Source organism: Varroa jacobsoni, unplaced genomic scaffold (genome assembly GCF_002532875.2).
Source record: "Varroa jacobsoni isolate VJ856 unplaced genomic scaffold, vjacob_1.0 scaffold_216, whole genome shotgun sequence".
Lineage (NCBI taxonomy): Eukaryota > Metazoa > Arthropoda > Arachnida > Mesostigmata > Varroidae > Varroa > Varroa jacobsoni.
Genome location: NW_019213118.1, coordinates 18,710 through 39,024, shown reverse-complemented (window position 1 = coordinate 39,024; position 20,315 = coordinate 18,710). Strand labels below are relative to the sequence as shown.

The following is a 20,315-nucleotide window of genomic DNA, read 5'->3' as shown; positions in this document are numbered from 1 at the left end:
TAGCAAAGAACGTCCTCTAATTACGATGGGCAAATGCGAAAGGATACCTTCTCAGAAAAAGTGTTGAAAAGACAATGCCAGGCCATTCGACAGTAGGAAAGAGAAAAAATACGTCTTTTACGACATATTCCATCCGTTGGTCTCTTATTTTCACCAACGACATCCCTGCTTGAAGCTTCTCTAATTGCAAGGTTATCGCAATACTACCAGCTCGCCTGCAAGCGATTACGCCTTGTAAGGCCAAACGTATTAGCTGCTATTAGCTCGATGTTACCGTTTGGCTGTCCATGATTGCGAGTCATGTTTTGGTCCTCTATTGTCGAGAATAGTTCGGGGATAGCTTCAGTAACCTATCAAGGACATTTGGTCAGAGGTTCGACTTCGCCTTCTTCAGCGATGATCAGGTGTTTATCAGGGGGCGGTGTCGGCCAGCGAGGATGCTTACATCAGTGCTCCGGTTAACTCACAACTGTTCAACATCTACTCGACAGCTCTGGGCAGAAATAAAGGCCCTTCACCAAAATTGACTGCATAAGTGTTATTATGTTCTTATTCACTGGCTAAGCCCTGCTGAAAGCGGAGGCTCTACTTGTTGACCAACTGCTAAGCCCGTCATTAAGCAGACTAGCTCAAACGAGATAGGAAAAGCTTATGGTAAAGGACCGACTCAAACTTATTATAGTTATGACATTGTACAATAATATATTTCCGACGTCCGATCGCATGTAACTGCTATATGATTGTGTATTCTGCAATACAGCAAACGCGTCTACATATTGTGATCGATCATCGGAATCATCATCAACAATTTATTGTGTTACGACGCAGAAACCACTCTAAAATAGCGGGGAATTGGCAATTTTTCACGACGTAGTAGCGGACGGCTCACCTCTACGCCGACAAAAGTAGCTGCCTTAAGTAGTCTAAGGACGTATGATACAGGTATCGTGCTCTTTGAGGCTTACGGTATTTATACATAGTCAGAGGAGAAGCAGACGATATCGTAGCGACAGTTGAACGGCACGATTATAAAGAGAGTATTGCGCTATTTAAAATCACACGAATAAGGCTCTTAATGTCCACCTATAGCCGGGTATGAGTTAAGTAATGAGTCTTAGTAATTAGGATCAAAAACGACTGGCGTTTTACCCTTGAGATCTTTTTGACCTGTTACTAGTAGTATAATCGGGGCATAATATATCCACTTTAAACACTTATATACCCGACGCAAAACACGGATGTGCCACTTGGATATTTTTCCTGATGTCGGACGCTACGAAAATAAGAATCTTGCTCTACCACCATTATCATACGGTGATCGTCACAATTTCGTTACATAGAAATGAGGTTGTTCGTTCATTTTTACCGAAAAATGTACCAGTATATTTCACTTTAGTTTTACTATTCATGGTCTTATAATATTATAAGGGAGCACAGGCAGCAGGAAGTGTCGTCTTGTATTATGTAACGGAAAACAGAGTTTCCAAAAAGCGCATTCAGGAAGGCATTAAGATACGATTATTTTCGACTTCTGATTTTTGGACCGGGTTGCCTCAAAATGGAAATTTTCATATGCGTATCACATCTCTACTAGGCGCTGACCTTAACGTACCTTCGTGTTAGTACGCAGGTGTAAATCATAGCCTGGCCTATTAAGGCGGGGGATTCCATAATGCCGACACATGTGTTAAGTAACACTAAATGATTTGTATCGATTAGTTTGATCAAACACCAGGATGTTGAAGTTGGGCCGGAATAACAGCCTTTACAGATTCACATATTTTCATATATTTTGTTAATTGGCATTTATATGTTATAAAGGTGCTCATACTCAGTAGCGAAGGATCTAAAGGTTTAATCTTGCGAGTTGTTCTCGGTGATTCTGTGTTTCTAAATTATTCTTATAAATCTAGCTTGGCGACGCACGCTTTTCGATTCTGAGCCTTCACTGAAGTTCAAAAGCACGATCATGTTCAACGAAACTCTATTATTTCAAACTACTACTATACTTACCATATTCAGTAATTTCTGTGACCCATCCAGGGAAACATGTTGGGCGAGACGTGAACCCATGCCTACATATTCTTTTCGTACATGCTTCTTTGTTTGCTTTTGCTTTTCAAATTTCTTCCTCTTGTAATACAGTCGTTTAAGTAGTATCTACTTATACGTGAAGCGTGCTGGCCCTAATAGGAAAAGCAAGAGCAGCAGCTGCAGGAGCACCAGCTGCGGTTCGCTTGTTGTAAACCCCTTTCTTGTCCGCTTGCTAGCGCTGTCTCCAAATGGCGTGACGTTGATTACTTAGTCAAATTGGAAGAGCATTGGCGGGAGGTCCTAAGAGGAAAAATAGGAAGAACGAACATTTGATGGGGACCTATGAGCCTTGCGCCCGGAGAAAGAGAAGACGCTGGAGAAACGTTTCTAGCGACACCAGCAAGAGCAGGTCGGTCAGTAATTTCCGAACGCTATTTCGCTACGTTGGCAGATCAGCGCCGTTTGTGTCACTGATGAGCCGCAATACACTTTAGTCTACAGTCATACGAAGTCGGTGGCTTAGACAACGACGAATACTCACTCACTGTTCTGCTTGCATGATTACTCCCGCACGCTATGTGTCAAGCCATCGTTCTTCGTCATCCGAGAAACCCTGCGTTTCTCGCTGTATCCATGTGCCCTTTTGGTATTCCTGGTCCCCTATGTTCGGTCTTATTGTACATATGATTTCAACCTTCACCCTCCCGCCATACTCTCGCACGTTTTGGCGCGCATCCCCCTTCGCTTGCCATCTATCCCCCTTTTCCTTTAGCTTACTAGCATTGCACACATTGTCACGGCCTGCCTAAGTCGTCGACATTGCGGGTTAACTTTCTTATGGTGTATTTAAGCATGTTCCTCGTCGTTGTTGTCCCTTTCTTCGCAGTTCCTGTCCACGCCCCGCCTCCTAACATCATCAATATGATTATTATTCCCTATCGAACCGCGTAACGATCGATCACGTCCATTAAGTACCCTGCGCTTTAAAGCAGCTTTCTATTCGAAATCGTTTAACTTTTTCATGGAGCACGTCGCCTTCCGCATGGTTAACACTCTCATGGTCCTGTCCAGCTCAGTTAGGTTTTAAGTAAGAGCCTTTTGCTTGAGTGAGGATTGTGCTAATGAAGCTGTTGTGGGGCTTTCTGTGGCAGATTCTGCAACGTTTGCCTAGAAATTCAGTTCGTACAGCATTGGCAGGTTTCTAAAAAGTCCGCCCCCCACGATTTGCCTCTTATCGATTCGTTTCCTCAGCCTTCTTCGGTGTCCCTTTCTATATCGCTCTATATACGTTCATAAACGTAAAGAACTTCTCCTCGCATGGAAGTCCTGATTTTCGTTTCCGTTGCTGCCACTGATCGTTTTCTCGTAAAGTCAAATCTCTTCTCCTGAGGTGCTTCTGGCTTTTTGCACTTCTTTCGTCTCACCATTTTAACTTTTTTCGCTCCGATGTCGCGATTCATTCGCTTGCCTTGCGTTTCTCTCTCTCTTTCTTTTGTCAACAAGTTGCCTCGGCCGAGTCCTTTCCAAAATTTCAGTGTTCTTTGCTAGTAGATTAACCTCGACGCCCGATGACTGCTGTCGATATCATCCTTCTATTACTTTTGCCTATGTTTGCGAGCCTTCGCGCTCGATTCTAAATTGACTTTAAGTAGCTGAATGAGTGACGTGGCTTTTTGTCCTCAGGATCAAAAGTAGTTCGTCCTTATAATAGCTTGCTTTATGTATTGAAAGCTTTCAAGAGCGCCGTATTTCAACTCAACGCGCCCCCAATAGTAAACCATAGAGAAATGACATACGTCGGCAGTCTTCCTGTTTTTCATTGTTGCCCAACAGCAGTGTAAATTAGGTCTAACGACAAATAAATTTTTAGCTGAGCTGTTGGTTGCTAGGTTGTAGTAGCTAGACAAAATAATAACAAATCGTCCTAAGTTATACCGCACTGTTACTCTAAACAGGATTGCGACCTCAGATGAAGATTCATCTTTGCTATCACTATTACGACGAGCGCCATGGCGAACGGCAAACAAACAAGTGTCAGAGATCGTAGATTTGCTAGCTTTCACATGTAACTTTCAAGTTAAAATTCACATGAAAATTATTAGCTCGATCCATTATTTATATATGCTCAGAATTTTTGCGTAGACACGGGTGCCATATAAACTGATAGCATCTTTATGATACTATGACTAAGGAAGACTAGAAAAGATTTGAAATTACTTCAACCTAACACAATATATAATATCCATAATATAATTAATATATGTAAATCGCAATAATAGAGTGCACGGTACAGGCCTGCCATAATGCGGCTGTTAGCTAAGCATGCACTTGTTACGGTATGTCTCATATCAGCACGTACCGGTCCATGCTTTCCTCGGTATCCGATGAATACTAAACAAAACATTTTCTATATTTCAAATTTGACTTTAAGTCTCTCACCATTAATGCAATTTGGAAATACGTAACGATATTCGCTATTGTGTACTGAAGTCTGAAAGTGTTCACGGCAGAAATGGCCAGCCCAGGACACGTATGCTACAATACCTTATTTTGAACGAGCTATCGATTTCGCGGAAAAAGGAACACTCAGAAGGCCTAGGCTACTCACTTTGCTTTGGATGTCACTATATCACAGCAAAGCGCGCAGATTGAAAGTCAGTCATGTGCTCAGGACGGTGAGTGGATTTGCTCTTCAACATCAATGTAAAGGGGCAAGGCTCCTAGAAACAAAAATCGTTTATAGCAGAATTTATGAGGGTTTTCCTAAGTTCAATTTGAACCTTAGCAGGCAATAGTTCTACACAGACAAGTGTGTTAATGTTTTTTTTTTTACATAAATATGTCTAGAAAAAAAAGTCAACCATGAGGATATGTGCACTACTGTATAAGCTAGAGGATATACTACAAAAAAATATATTCATTGTTAATTCACTCAGACCTCTGTGAATTAAATAAAAACAATTTCATACATATTGTATCTATCAAACGCGATTGAAACTCTTTGCTATTGTCCGTTTTGTAAACAGATACAACAAGAAATTCATACTCGACGTAATAGTGAGTCTATCAAGTGTGAGATTATGGTCTTCAGTTGTGACCCAGCTCTGGGTTTTTTTGCTCGCACGACATATAAGCTTATATGCTTAGATAAAATTTCTGTTACCGCTCATCTCTGCTTCCCTGTATTGCTTGGGCCGTTGACCAAAAAGCCAGTCGCCAAGCATTGTTTGAGTTAATGACTACGCATCAGGTATGGAAAGAAGTACTAAGCGCTACGCAAGCCCCTCAGATTATCTCAGGCTTAAAGAACTGCATTACCCCTCAAAGATGTTTCGCTATCAAAAATCGGTACAAAGCGCAGAGACACGCTATGTCATTACTAGTGTTGGTCTAGTTTGACGGTGAATTGGGCTAGATCAGGGGTTTCGGAGGTAGTCACTGACCCTCGTTTTCTTTTTTCTCGAATGCGGTGCACAGGCAATGGGAGGACTGCTTTCTTTTGCATATTGCTGAGGCTCACGCGGTTCTCTTCCTCCTTCAAGGCAGATTATGCCGATATTTCCCTGCCTGCCTTCTTCTAGGTTTTTACTTCCTATGCTTACCTGTTATACAGCTTATGCAAGGCGCTGACGGGTCTATGCACCCTGAAAAGCCTCGGCTCCGTGTGGCGTTTTTCAAATTAGGAAAAAAAACTTGACATATCAGTCTCACTGACAGTCGTTTCGTGCTGCTTGGTACTACCTCTAGTTTTCCAACTAGCTTCCCCAAGTACCGACCGGGCTCAAACAAGCACGCATGGATGATCTAAAGCGCATACGATAATATCTGGAGTACTACGTTGCTCTTGTATAAATAAAATTGGATTGGCGCGTGCTAAAAAATACACTCCTTTCATCCTCATTACGTGCGGATGCTTGTTTCAATAGAGACAAAAGCATATACTCCTATAATACGCCTTCAGTGCAAGTTTCCAGTGTAATTGCACCAGGCCACTCGTAGGCTGTACCGTACTTCAAACGAGAAATATATACGTATCATACAAGCGCAGCCTGTATTTGGATATCTTTCGAATCTACTTACTTGACGCAATTGACTAATACCAGTTAATCCAGAGACTGCTGCGACTGCGGTGGACAAATGGGACGAGATAAACTCCCTGTAAGTGGCTTAAAAATTCTTCCGTAGAACAGCGTCAGTACTACTAAATGCGTCACGTAGTATGAAGACACCCTCACAGACATACGAAAACCACACAGGTCCACTTTAGCGGCCTTAGAAGCAGAGACAGGCGCGCCCGATTCCTCGCAAGCATTTTCCTACCCCGCACGTTCGGAGTCATCCGGAGGAAAGGTGAACATAATTTTTTTGCACTTGTTCAACCACAAGTTATACGTTCCAACGCCATATCATCTATACGCCCCCACTCGCTCTGCCGGCCCTATAGTCAGCCAGATAAACTATTGCGTTTTTGCCTGATGCCGTCCTGACGACATCGGAATTGTCACTGTAGAACATCCTTAGAATATATGTTCCTTTCCCCCTCGGAGCAACCGCATAGTGAGGAAATTGCAGGACGAAAAGCGCAATGAAACACAGATAGGTGTACGTATTGTGTAAGCAAATGCGTTGGAACTTTCCAACGTGTAGAAAATTAGACTGATAGAACGTCTTCGCTTCACTGTTTTTCATCGCGCTAGTAAAAAGCCTGTACGCGCTGAGAAGTACATCGATGAAGTCAAAATCACTACACGATAACTATATAAAAATTACCTTGATTTGGAACCTTATTTAGCTGCCGATTCTGAGATATTCGAAGCTCTCTTCTACAATTGTGCGAACTATCGAGTCGATTTAAGGGTCCGGCTGTTTTTCGAGAGCCGTCAGTTACTCGAATACGTATATACAAATATGTTTCATAATACTGTGATACGGTGATTTACAAGAGGTGTTTGCGTGCGCCATTGGTACGTTCTGTTTTTTGCTATTTAACACCTTCAGATGCGTGCTACAAGCTTTTTTCCCCCACAAACATCCAAACAACAGTGTTTTGTCAATTATATTACAGTTAGTTGACTTCCACATATTGTACATTATTCAGTTATCACTTACGCACTTCAGATCACGATCTGTATTTGGCCGTCAATGATTTTTGCAGTGGCTCAAAAAACTGCTGGTGTCTGAACATAGCTTAGCTTCACTGACGGAACGGATTCTGTATCAAAAAGGTATTCAAAAAAAGCGTTCCGTCTTTGGGCTTGTCCTTATGTAACGCGACTTTGTCCTACATTCGAACTGCTTCTGATACGGTTAAAATTCTAATGACTCGTGAAGGGTCTACAATATTGGCGCGACATTTTTATTTAAATTGACTGTCTATATGATACACGCCATTCGCCTGTCGAATATTACGACGCAAATTTATACATTTTTTATATATGCTTATTGTACTACAAAATGATTTAAGTAGCCTGTGTAGTTTTTTTACAGGCTGTGCACAGACTCCATTGTTATTAAATTTAAATTTAAAAAAATTGTTATTAAACCTAAGACGTGGATGATTTCCCGCAAAAGTGACAATCCGCCTCTTTCGCGTTTTAGCGCAATTATAACATATTCGACACATATGATAGCACATCAAACGTTCCTCAGTTTTGATTCGAAACGTTTGTCTTATTTCTATCCTGAGCACATAAGTGTTTCTATATATTTATTTTATCGAACAGACAATAACAATCAAAATATATATTTTTGATTGGGTGTTGTGTTAGCTATAGAGGCTTTTCAGGGAGTTACAAGACTATAGTTGTCAATATTCACTATTCTTACGTTTTTATAGGAAAATCTTTATGATCTTTACCACTAATTTATTCAACGACCGTTTTTCTATCTCAGTAGAGATTTTTCGACCGCTTCGGGCTAAAAGTTATTTGTAGCAATTTAACACAGTGCCAAAATTGCTGACAATACAGCCGAAATTGCGGTTTTAAGTTTTAAATTGCAGTTGAAAGCACAACTTAAAGTGCTTGTGAATGGGACTTGTTTGCAATACATGTGTAAATCAATTAGCAACTTGAAAAATTAAGAAGATAGCCGAACTTATATACGCTTGCAGTTAACATTAGGCGCGCGTATTTGTTCACTGTAGATAGAACAGATCGGGAACATTAAGACATTGATTCTACTAAATTCTACCCTTGCTTTGACTCATCTACTATATCAAATGGCCCTTGGAACAGGAATAGCCGCATTTGTCACACTAGGGGATCAAATGTATATGTTAACAATGTTCAACAAGGTATCAGTCACTGCTAATGAAGTAATCTTGGCGAGGTCAATCGCAATCGCCGATGCCGTCGCGTCCCGATACATAATTGACACTAACTGAGAACCAAACCTCGTACTGGAATGACGTAAACTAGAGAAATCGTTTTCCTATGATTCACACTCAAACAAAAGAGACATACATGAGCATAAGGATCGGCACAGATTTGCTTCGTCAGCACTGCGATCAGCGAGTCCCTTACATGGCCGAGCTCGGTCACTCCGTCAAGCCGGCTCCGGCAGTAAAAATGACGCGTGTCAACGTGTCAGAGAAATATATGTACAACTCTGTATCTTTCGGGGCATTTGACTTCTCCTGATTCCAAGAAGCTACACGTTCAACCTCAATCCTTTGTTCAAATCTCGAAGGGTCTGAGATGACGCATTACTCGGGCATCCATCGAACCGGGAAACTACGGCCTCTTGGGGCACTGGTCCGCTTTTTCCGGCACTTCCTTAGTCGCCCAAATTGTATTTGTCTGTATACAACTTGCAACAATGGGCTATATGGGTGACGAAAGCAGTGACAATATATCAAGCTTCTGAGATGATGCCTAAAGGCGGTTCCAGGCGAAAAATTCGAGGCATAGAATATATTTGGCTAGTCATTGATGCTTTTCGGCTTGTAAGAAATCGTAGCTCTACTCATATACCGCTAAGTTAACATAGTGATAATTTTGCCCTTTTGTAGGCTTATTTTATTGCTTTCACTTCGTAAGACTTACAAGTAATATTTCCAATACTATGAATAGTTAAGGAATGGCAGAAAATATTATCGTTAATGTTACTGCACTACATTAGCGCCAAAACTAGCACGTCTGGCAAATCGGACCACGTATGCCGTACGCCTTATATCACTCCGAGCTACAGCTTACCGGAACCCGTTAGCCGTGGCGGCTTATATACTTACCAGTTATATTATGCATGTTGTTATACGCTATTTAGCAACCCATGGCTATTGTCTTCCTGAAGATGAAGTCCCATAAAATAAACATGTATTTTTACTAATAGCCCACATTAAATGAACATACATATATCGACTTGTTCGTTTGAACGACAGCTTTGCATTGACCCCTTGGGTATGTATAGGTCTCCTTATGACACTTGTTAGCCGCTGTCTCGAAAAGCATCTCAATGGCAGCTTCTCTATGCGATTAGTCACTATACATTTACATGTATTAGGTATAATAGTCCATGAATCCACGCTCATTCGTAGCTTGCGAACATACGTTTAGGGGGCTGATACGTGGGGTTAAAGAAAATCTAAAAAAAAAAACAGAACAAAATGTAAAGACTAGGTTTTCTCGACACTAGCATCCCACAGTGTGCTAGAAATCAATTTCTAATATGCGCATGAAATGTAAGCAACGTGATGCTATCAATACCAGGCTAAGGAAGAGCCGCGGCCTTACAATGCTTTTTATTAGTAAACCTACTTGGCCGAACCTACACAGTCCAGGATTCGAGCCCCAAACGAGTCGGCGCCCCACCCGCGCAGCCATCAGAGCAGTCGACCCTTGATGAAAAGTGAAATACGTAACTGTTGTTAGCTCTTCTTTTAAAATACAGTCTTGTTCAAAGATCAATGTAGTATAAAATAGAGCTCACCCATTAAAAGTAGTAGTATACGCGCCATAGATTACGTTAACAGAAACATCTTATCCAGCAATTTCAACTTTAGCGAAATCTATCTCATGTAGCGCACCGCATTCGATTCACGCAGAACTCACATTAATTGTCATCAGGTATCACCGTCATTCACTTTATGAGGAAAAGGTAAGTGGTAGGATTTCCCTCCGGTGCATTTCATACTTTCCTCTCAAATTCGACAATCCGCAGCTTCGAGCAATTAGCGTCCCGAAACAAATAAGTCTTCGAGAAAGGCCAACTGGTGGATATGTACTGTGTTGATTTTTGGCAGGACAAGCTTTGCCCTAGCAGCTTAAATGCTTAGGCCCATAGGTGTAGAGGCCAGTTTAATGGCAAGTTCTTTGGCACTGCCGTTATGGAGTGAGTTATGAAACAAGGTCGTTCTCGATCCCGTCTAGTTAGGCACCGACGCTGAGGGTTAGTGCGAATTGTGGCTATTATCGACTTACGGTTACATGAACCTCTCAATCCGGCACAGGTGCTGCCGACAGGCATAACAGCGCGGCAGACAAAACTCGGTGCTACAGCTGCGCCTCCTCCTGCTTCGCAAAGTCCTATTTGTTTTCTTGGGAATAGGCGGGTTGCGTGCCAGTATTAACAAGACGGCCAGCCTAGCTATATTATGTCACTATCTAGAATTTCTCTGCAAAGATCTTCTAATCCAATTCTATTTAAATTCACGTCCAAGTTAAATTTAAGAAATCTTGAAGGCGATACTGTGTAAGAAGGTGACGAACAGTACTGGATGATACATTTCAGGAAACGGTGATTTTCGGATTACATAGATATCGTATATCCCAAAACTACACCCGTAGGTACTTCTATTTCAGGAAAGAGAGAAACATTTGTTAGGATCGGGTGCCTTGTACAACAGTTACGGTCGTAGCATATATCATCATAGTCATATCTGTCAACAAAATTACGCTTACGCTTACGCTTATACTTGAAGAAGATACCATTCGTCCGCAAATGTTACGCCACGGAGGCAAACCGTTACTTTTTTTCGCAAGTTTTTTATGTAGACTCAGTAAGCAGGAGAAGTTAGAGTTATCTCTTTCATTTGATATGAAATTTAAAGAAACGTTCGCTTCCAGTTCTGCTACAACAATACGCATGTGACACAGTGAATTATGCTGTCTTTTAACGTATTTTATCCAAACAAGTTTCCCTTTACAATCGGCGAGCATATTTTTGGCCGTTTAAGTATCAGAAGATGAGCAACCCATTATCAAGGTTTGCCTTTTTTGACAATAAACATTTTTGAACCAGATCCGTTAGAGCGCTAAACGGCAGGTGACGGATGATACAAGCTCGCTGGGCTTTTAAGTAATCTTTCGTCTTGGATGGAACGGCCTGTCATTTGCATTAGCTCCAACTGAAAGGTACAGGATTTTAAGGACATAGGTTTCACACGCTTTTAGGAGGCTTGGCAAATTAGGACTACCAATAGGACATTTGATTTATCTGTCTGCAAGAAAATATATGAAAGGAGATATAAAAGAATAAGAGGGAAGGGAGGCCCACCCATAATTAGGCCTCAAATATTAAGCAGCTATCTCTAAACAGACTGCATCGTCGTCAGGATTATGCCGAACGAGCCCTCGTAAACCCAGCTTCGATTAGATTTTTATAATTAACATAAAATAGGAAAAAGCTAGCATAGTTGAATATTACATGCATCATTTAATTGACTATGGAGATCAATGAAGCTGCGTAATTATTTTCGTTAAACTGGCGTCAGCTATTTTAACTTTAAAAATTGTTTTATTATACCTATCTGCGGATAGTCCCCTTCGAAAAAAAATTAAAATTTCCATTTTCTTACTTATTCGTATAATATTAATAACACTGTCTTTTTTTTTCGCTGAAAAAAATAATGACACAGTGCCGCACCTTTGTTCTGGGTTCGTGTAAACGTTATTCTTCAAGGGACTCATTACCACGAGTGCTTCGAGTACAGAAGCCAAGGCCGACATTTCTGATTTGCGCCAGATAGTTCATGCTAAGATAGTTCAAACTAGTGTGTGCCAATTGCTGCCGCTTTGCGTCAAATCAGGGGGTCTGAATAGGCTGGCAAATACCCATCATACTCATGATGCCCAGTAGATGTAATAACTAGCAGTCTTATACGAAGAAACGGTCTTTACTGGATGAGTAGAGGTCCCTTTTTTACCCTACTGAAGGTGTAGACCCTACTTAATTGAATGTATCCATTTCGACGATGTCTCGAAGCGCATACTTACTTGTTTCGGTGACAAGGCAAAGAAAGATGATCTACTTTGTTTCCTCTTTGTTGCAGTGATGCCATGTGATGGGAATTCAGCCAATATAATGTAGTATTTATACAAGACGGTAGCTAGTCCAATATTTGATCCGTATTTGGTTAATAAAAGGGAGATGAAAACGATAAGCTGATGGCGTGGTGAAGGCTATCATTGCCCTTGGTTATTGACTCAGCCAATAGATATGAGACTAATCGTTAACTGATGCCACAGCCGAAAATAGTTTCTTTTACGCTGACCTACTTCTAATTGCTTTTCGGGTTGTGGAAATTGGAAATAATACGATAGAATCAATGATACTGAGCATGCACTGCAGGCTGGCAAGGTGTACAAAAGGTGTATACCGTCACTCCAAGAACTTTACTCAATTTCCAGTTTTCTCGTGATTCAAGTTTTTCTTAGATACATCTTCAACTGTTTCTAAATTTAAGATGTTATCGGTTACAATCGCTTTCTTCACAGAAACAAACTCACTTCTAAATATAAAATTCTTTTTTTTTTATTATAAAACGTATAAACGCACTCATAAAGTACGCAAAGCTTCAAAGTACATACGGTCAATAAAAGATAGTAAACTAAATTGAACTATTATTGATAAATAAGTACTTTTATTGAAAGCAAACATGGTATCGTAGATACTTTTCTATATATATTAAAAAAAAAAAGAGACATGTGTAGTAATAAGTGTGCAAACAAATGAAGCTATAAAAAGAAAAACAGCTTTCCCCATGTAATAACAGTTGGGACTCATTCTAAATCAGCGCTATAAATTAAGACCTAAGAATAGATAGGGGATATTTATTTAAGTGTTATGGCGGCTTTAGTTACAAAGAGTTTTGCCATCTGTCTGCTACTATAGCTTCACGCATAGGTTATCCTATATTGTGTCGACACAACTAGGAACAGAAACAAGTTTTTTGTTCGCTTTTTGTGTGTATTTACTGGTTTGAAGCCCCTTTTCAGGAAAGGTAGTCTTATCTCGTGCTGTTTCATATTAAAAACAAAGCAGCTTTTATGGTCCGCATCACCCTTTCTCCCATAATAAAAACGAATGAAAGTATGCATTACTGCCTGTAGCCTATAGACCATTGACACGTTTATACTATTAATGAAGGCTGAATCTATAGAAAGAAGTAGAAGGGTGAAGTGGCGAGATCAGTTTCAGTGGAATACGAACTCTTGTCACAATACAGGCGACTTAATCTTATAACAGATCTCAATACTATATAGCCAAAACTGTCCAAAAGAAAATCAACTTTACCCTGTTTCTATTTGAAAACGAAAAATAAACATGTTATCCAGAAAATATCCGGAAAAAAAAACACATAACGGACACATACCTATTAAAAGATCACTATTGGCCTTAGTGGATTACCGAACAGAACAAGGGTCCAGCTAGAATCTTGTTGACACCAGCTGCCCAGGAGCGCACGGACGTCAAAATATTCAAACTTTGTTTCGTTATAAAGCCAACAAAATGAATTTCAAAGAAGTAAATACGCTATCTTCAATAAATTGGAACGTATACATTATTCGGAGAAGAATCTATTTATATCGCATTAGCTACGCTACTACTGATAATGGCTGCAAACATTATAAGGAGTAACACCGATTACCCGACTCATTTCTGTTAGATACCTATGTATATATTATTTTTAATGGGGACATGCCTGATCGTAGCCGATACCATAATACATCAGGTTCGCTAAGCTGTAAGACCATAATCTTTACGGTATTTTCGCAACTTTTGTCCGTTCGTTAGATGTTAGAAATAGAAGACAGGAAACTAGCGACACATAGGAATAATGGTTGTGATAATAATCATCTAAAACCATACTTAACTGCGGTGCCAGGCTTATATTCTAAACGCCTAATAAAATTGACAATTACGTCGATGAAGAAAACCGCAGTAAGTAATTAGAGCGATGAGAATGGGAACAAAAGACGAAGATCGGATAGAGTGGGTCCACAATCAAGATACGCTATCGATACCTTACGTTCCCCATCCAACACAGGATATTGAAGATTTAGCAGTGCATAGAATTGTGGGAGGTGGAACAAGAGCATAGCGTGGAATAAGGGGCTGAACAAAAGCTCGAATTTTCCTTAAACTAGCTAATTCCCCATTCATCGAAATTGCGGATATTGAAAAAAGGGCGAAAAAAGTGCAAAGGGAAAATGCGTAGGGAACTCTAAGCAGGCCGAGAGCGGTCATGCGAACTGTCATTGCAGCGGCGACAGAAGCGATGTGAAGGTTACCGCAATCCAGTTAGATACGGGCCTAAGTATATGTTCGATATTCTTTAAATGTCGTTAATTGTCGTGAGCTTGGGGCCACTAAGCGTCAATGATGACTATAAGTCTTTTGCGAAAAATGACCCCGATCACCTCTGTAGCATCCGACACTTCTCAATATACAGCTACCGGAACCAGCCTCAATGCGAAAACGAGACCAAATAGGACCGATGGTCAAATTGCCACGAGACTTTTCCAAAAAAAAGACCGAAATCAACGCTGCGTAGCGAGGATACATACCGCACTTTAGCATTGTTTAAGATACTCACGTTATAGTATTACACGGACTTAGCTTTATCTAGTTTCACAGGTTCATTTCAGGCAATACTGGTTGAACAAATTTTGTAACGCAATTTAACATTACGAATTTTCTCTAAAGGTTGATTGTGCGCAGTGGAGACGATTTCATTTGTGTGCCTTATGCAGACGTAACAATGCCTCCTTCACTGCGGTAGGTCACATACCTTTTGGAAATAATGGTTCTTGGCAACCTAATGTAGGCACAGATTTAACCATCTAGGTTTAAGGGCTGTATTCAACCGCACAAGCTTTGCTTAGGTGTAAAAAAATCTAATTGCATTGCTAGCAAAAATCTGCTTGTTGCGTGTGCATTAAGTCATGCATAGACATGCATGTTTTTACGACCTGTCGAGTCCGTAAGCCATCGGTGGACGTCTATAGACCTCGCTGGATCGAAAACAGGCAGCGCTGTCAGCAAAGAGATAAGCATATACGAATAGCGCCAGACGCATACCAGTTGTAACATTTTAGATATATACTTCTAAGTTATCAGATCGCTGCACCACGTAAATAACTATACAAATTACTTTGGTGTTGCGTTCAATCATTTATCAGAAGATCTAAGAAAGCAGACCGAGCGATTAATCAATCCTCTGCTTTCAAAGCGGGCGTCCCTTAGAAGTGTTCGGTAATGACACCTGCAAACGGCTCGTCTCATTTTCATTTTCTCTTACCGACATTACAACGCAATTAAAGGGCGCATACAATTAGAATTTAATTGAGTCCTACGCATTTTGACCACGGAGAAACGTGTGTGTAGGTAGAGTTTGTGGTGCCTTCTTTCTTGACGATACTTTTTCCTCTGTCGGCTGTAATCTAATTTGATCCTGTCGCCCTACTATCTGCATTGCTAATGGCACTCAATGTTCAATTCCTGCCGATCTTTTCCGGCGCAAGTTCGGTGTCCACTCGATTAAGGGCACTATCCACGCGCCCTGATTCGACAACTACCGAACGAAACGATTCTGGCCGAATATCTACCGAGCCATTCTAACTAGTTTTGACTGGCAGGGCGAAACGGACAACCGTAATAATTAAAGACAGCTAATGTACAGCCCAAGACCGGGCACTTTGACGCGTCGCGTCACAAACGCCACATTGCGCATCGCTACTAGCCGGATCATTTCTACTTGTCAGTCCAATAGAATCGAGTTCAATATCGCCGAATGCAACCCTTAATTTCGTTTGCCCGCTGCATGGTATTACATTCCCTCCGAACTCTTAAAGGCGCGCTCACGAATGGTAGAAAAGATGAGACACGACCAACTCTACCGATGCGATCTCTCCGTTCCCTTCTCCGCATTCGTGAATCGGAGAAATTGGCATAGTTTCTCTCAGTTTAATAGATAGTATTCGTATTAGGTTTCATAAACGTATAGCTGAAAGTTTTGCTATCGAAACACGTTGACATTAAACGTCACAGCTTTAGGTACTACTGATCACCACGTCAACCTTTTACTGGAAGTTAGAGTAACTTATACCTAGACAAACGTATAGACCTCACATTTCGAATTCGAATTCGGCGTTTCTATCTGGAAGTGAGTGGTGAATCCTTAAGCAATAGACGTGGCAAGCTCGCGGCTGTGTCAGTAGCTTTGTCTAAAGAGGAATCGTGCTATCACGACCGACACCGAACTCGTCGCCGTAGCTATTGCTGACAGACCCATTTCTCAACTAACAGCTGCCACCAGCTTTATTTTTTCTGCTGCTACGACTGGTCCGTTCGTCCGTCTACACATCAGAGTATACAAGTCTTTCTGTCTTTTGCACTTCCCCGATACGTACACGCTCGAACCTTGCTACCCTAGAGGCCGACTTATAGGGTTGATCCGGGGGTCATCGTTGTTATTGTTGTCTCCGCGATCATTCCGTATGACACAGTCCCGATTTGCCACATAATGGTGTCATTTCAATGTCAGTTGTGTCACGGCCTTACGACACTGCGTTTTCGTAACAGAGCACCATACAGCGGAGTGCATGCAGGCCCTAGGACCCACCAAAGTAGACAAAACCTTTACTCACTGTAACGCTGACTATGACGATTGCTGTGGCTGCTGCAGATGGCGACCAGTAAGCCAAGTCCGCCGAAGGCTTATGTCGGTCAGATGTCTATCAAACGACAGGCAGATGACGAGGACGATCAGCAGAGGAGGCATGACAGGAAAAACAAACCACACTGTTTCATTCGGAAACGGAGAGCGGGGAGGAATTGGGAAACTAAATAATATTCGATTTCGATTTGTAAGCATCATTCTTTTGACATGGTCGTGCTCCTTGTTTTTCATTCAATCAACATCAGATCACCGTTCTCCTTCGCCGAGTTCAAACTTTTTCCGTGAAGGCTGCGCAGTAATGACGTTATCGTGCAAAAATAGTTCTTAGACATTTAGAAAAAGCTTCGCAAAAACAATGTTTCGAAACATTTTCAACTGTTCGATATACTTGGCCATGAAAACAACAGTGTCCCTTTGCTTATAGCACTTTGACCACCCCGGATATCGGCAAGCGTATTCAAAGAGTTCAAGCAAATTCCCTACAAATGCTAGCTAAATTTCAATCTTCTGGAATCGTTTATAGAGCATTCGCGCCACAACTGTGCAACGAATCGTCAACGATTGACACGATGCTTTAATGCTCGTTTATGTCGTTGGGTAGCGTCGATGAAGAAGAAGGCACGGCGAAACCAGCGAAAAGTAATAGTCAAAATGTAGCCTTATATTGACAAATGCTAAGCGTAGCTAATACCGCATATATTTATATACCGCAGATATTACGTCAAAACAACGGTTTGTCCTTATGCTCTGTCGCCTGTTTTTCCTTCCATTGTTGATATATCTGATGTGTGAGATATCTGCGAGGGCACTTTGTCCCATGTAAGCCCATTTCGCTATACAGTAGACGAAATTCTCTATTGAGTTCAGCAGAATACTCATTACCAAACTCGGGTCAAACACTGGCTTTTGTAGTTAAATACAAATACAACATTTATGTATGTTTCAGTTCTATACTATTAGCTACAAAATGGCCAACGCTATATGATGAAGGCGTACACATCTTCCACATACTATTACCAGTAGAGGCGAACGATGGAAATCTAAATATAGCTATTCTTCATCTTCTCGAGCCGAAAATGTTTGCTGCGATTCACTTGAAGAAAACGAATCTACGCGGAGAAATTAATAGGAATTCTTATATATCTTCTCTTTTAGAAGAGCTTGTTTTTCTTGACGATGTTGCGGGTTTCGGAGTTTATGTTTCTTGTTCGCATATTCATTTTTTTGGTAGGGACAACCAAGCCTTAAACTGGTTTGCAATTAAACTAGAGAACGATCTTGCCTGATCGGTAATATCGATCGTACAATCGTATAAAAAACACCTACGCGATATGTTTCCTTTTTTCACCAACCCTGACCAGTGAGTAACAGTAACTATCTGCTATCACAGGCAAAGATGTTTTCAGCCGTTTCATATACTAGTTCTCATCCTTTCACTTCAATATGTGGCTTCGGAGTATCACCTTTTCTTCGGACGAGGCCTTGCGTGACCTCGTTAAGCGCGACGCACTTTGTCGGAGCGCTGCCGCGCTATCTTTGTCCTGCTCGTGGCCTATGCCCTCGACACACAGGATCCGACCTATCTACATTTTACTCTATGTTGCTTACTTAACAAAAAAGAAAAAAGCAGTTACAAGTAAATACTTCACAGTGAGGTCAGCCACTGAGTATTGGTCTTGGAGGAGTGGGCAAATACGCTGTTCTGCCCCCATTGAGTACTAATGAAGACTTCGAGGGTAATGGAAGCTGATGCAAGAACGGTCGATAATTTCAACATAACAGGCTCTAAGAGAATCGACCTTCTATCTGATGTGAATATTAATAAAGTAATGACGTGAGAGTTCAGACTAAAAGCCATAACTAGGGTAACAAACAACGAGATTCATCCGCGCTGTCAACCGTATTCTACGCTTTTTTTTGGCATTTACTCTGGTTTAATACAACGAGAGTTGTTTGGAACGAGTCGGCGACGTTGTTTTTTCTTATAATGTATTTCCGGATGTCGCTAATGTTCCACAGCGCAACTGATAATAACATCTGATCATTAAGAGATAATCTATAGAAGAATAGGCACTTCTTTTCGATAAGTTCACAGGTAGACAAACTGTTACGGTCTCAGTGTGCCATTTGTAAACTGATAACGATGCGACAGAGGCTGTATTCACTATGTGGTAATTCAATTGTATAGCATACATGCGATTAGAACCCTTCGAAGTCCACACGATAATGGGATCTCTCGGTGTTAGCGTATTAAAAGAGCTATCTACTCTGTATTAGCTATTATAGACCCATTTGAGGTCGTACAAACGAGCTCTGATAAGCAATTGTCCTATTCTCATTATCTAAATTTTCCGTTTTACAATGCCATTTAAACAATTTTGCGCTAGGTAAGAAAAACCAATTTCTTTCGCTTGACAAAACATGTCGCAGTGACAAACTTCAAACAGGTTCAACTCAATTGATTTACCTTTATTATCCAACTATACGTACCGCAGAGGTGCTCTCTTAGCGGCGAAATATCGCTATTTTTCTTTGAGGCCTCGTCTCCATACTCTATCACCATGAATGATTCAAAGTATGGTTACTTAAACTTCACAGTATCCTTTTTTATCCTGTACTATGCACTAAATAGCCAGTATCTGTAAAAATAGCCCAACAATAATAATAATAATTTCTATTTGTCGGCCCTTTTAAGTGTAATTCATCTACTTGTGTATAATTCTCTAGACCACCTACATCACCATGCTTTATATGCAACTTTTCCTAGTTGCTGTTTCCGTATATTTCTTTTATGTTCTCTTTCTGATTGATTTATATACTTATATGTACCTCCACGAACGAAACATTTGTGGTAGTAACTATTTGGTCTCACAGCTTTCGGAGTCATCTTACTACGGGACTTGAATTACCTGTTTTCGGTTGTCGGACAAAAGACCGGCTGTTCAAACCATTGCCCTTAAGAGTAAACAAAAAATATATTCCAGAATCAGGACCATTTACCGGCGTTATTTTAAAGGCCCAGTTTAGAGTATCCACCGTGGATGTAAGCTGAGTATGAGAGCAAGCTTATCTATGCATTTGTCTAATAGAGAGCATCCTATTCATTACAAGCTGCAGAAGCAAACTGAGGATTAATTGAGAATATAACTCTAAACTTCACATATACACTAGTCAAAACATAACCATGATTGTGTTTTGTTCGCCTAGAGCTTAGGTTTCAACGATGCCGCAAGGGTCACGTCACGAGGGGATCTACTCGCTTGCAATTTATTATCTCATCGGACGAGGGGTCAACGAAGGGCCAAGTGGCATATTGGATGTGTGTGTTGCAGTGGTTTATTATGTGAAGTACTTTTTATACTAATATATACCTATATGC

At 40.9% G+C, this 20,315-nt stretch overlaps 1 protein-coding gene across 1 annotated transcript in view; it reads right to left on the bottom strand.

Annotated features, from left to right (window-relative positions):
- Window positions 1–20,315, bottom strand: part of LOC111273701 (gamma-aminobutyric acid receptor subunit alpha-6) — a 54,769-nt gene that overhangs the window by 32,824 nt on the left and 1,630 nt on the right. The gene's annotated exons all lie outside the window — the stretch shown is intronic.